This window comes from Morone saxatilis, unplaced genomic scaffold (assembly GCF_004916995.1).
Source record: "Morone saxatilis isolate NCDOM2014 unplaced genomic scaffold, NCSU_SB_2.0 Contig1, whole genome shotgun sequence".
Lineage (NCBI taxonomy): Eukaryota > Metazoa > Chordata > Actinopteri > Moronidae > Morone > Morone saxatilis.
The window spans coordinates 20,382,918-20,383,340 of NW_023339651.1; the positions used below are offsets into that span (position 1 = coordinate 20,382,918).

At 41.6% G+C, this 423-nt stretch overlaps 1 protein-coding gene across 3 annotated transcripts in view; it reads left to right on the plus strand.

Annotated features, from left to right (window-relative positions):
- abcc3 (ATP-binding cassette, sub-family C (CFTR/MRP), member 3) overlaps nt 1-423 on the plus strand; it is a 48,413-nt gene that overhangs the window by 21,110 nt on the left and 26,880 nt on the right. The window lies entirely within an intron of this gene.

Sequence of the window (423 nt, forward strand, 5' to 3'; positions counted from 1 at the left end):
CTTTGTTCATCAAATCTTTCTTATATATCAGCAGAACACATCTAACAGGCCATCAGGAGTGCAAAAGATGTCTGTTGTCACAGATTAGTTGCTGTTGTCTTTGCCATTTTTTCTCAAAACTTTAGATTTCTTCCTTTTATGCCAAAAAATACCGCAAACCAAAACATACCTTCAAGACAACTTAGAATTCCTATTTAAAACTCTTATTGATTACTTGAAAGGAAGGCCAACGCCAGACAGTCATGCAGCAGGCAGGCAGTCAGTCAGAGTGTGAGGAAGGCAGACGGTTAACCAAGCAGCCATGTGTTGAGGTCAGCCTGGGATACTGCAGACCTGTGCTGCTATAATCACGTTGATCCAGAAAATTAGCCCATGCACAAATATGAGGAAGAAAATTGAGTGACTTCCCCGTGTGTGTGTGTG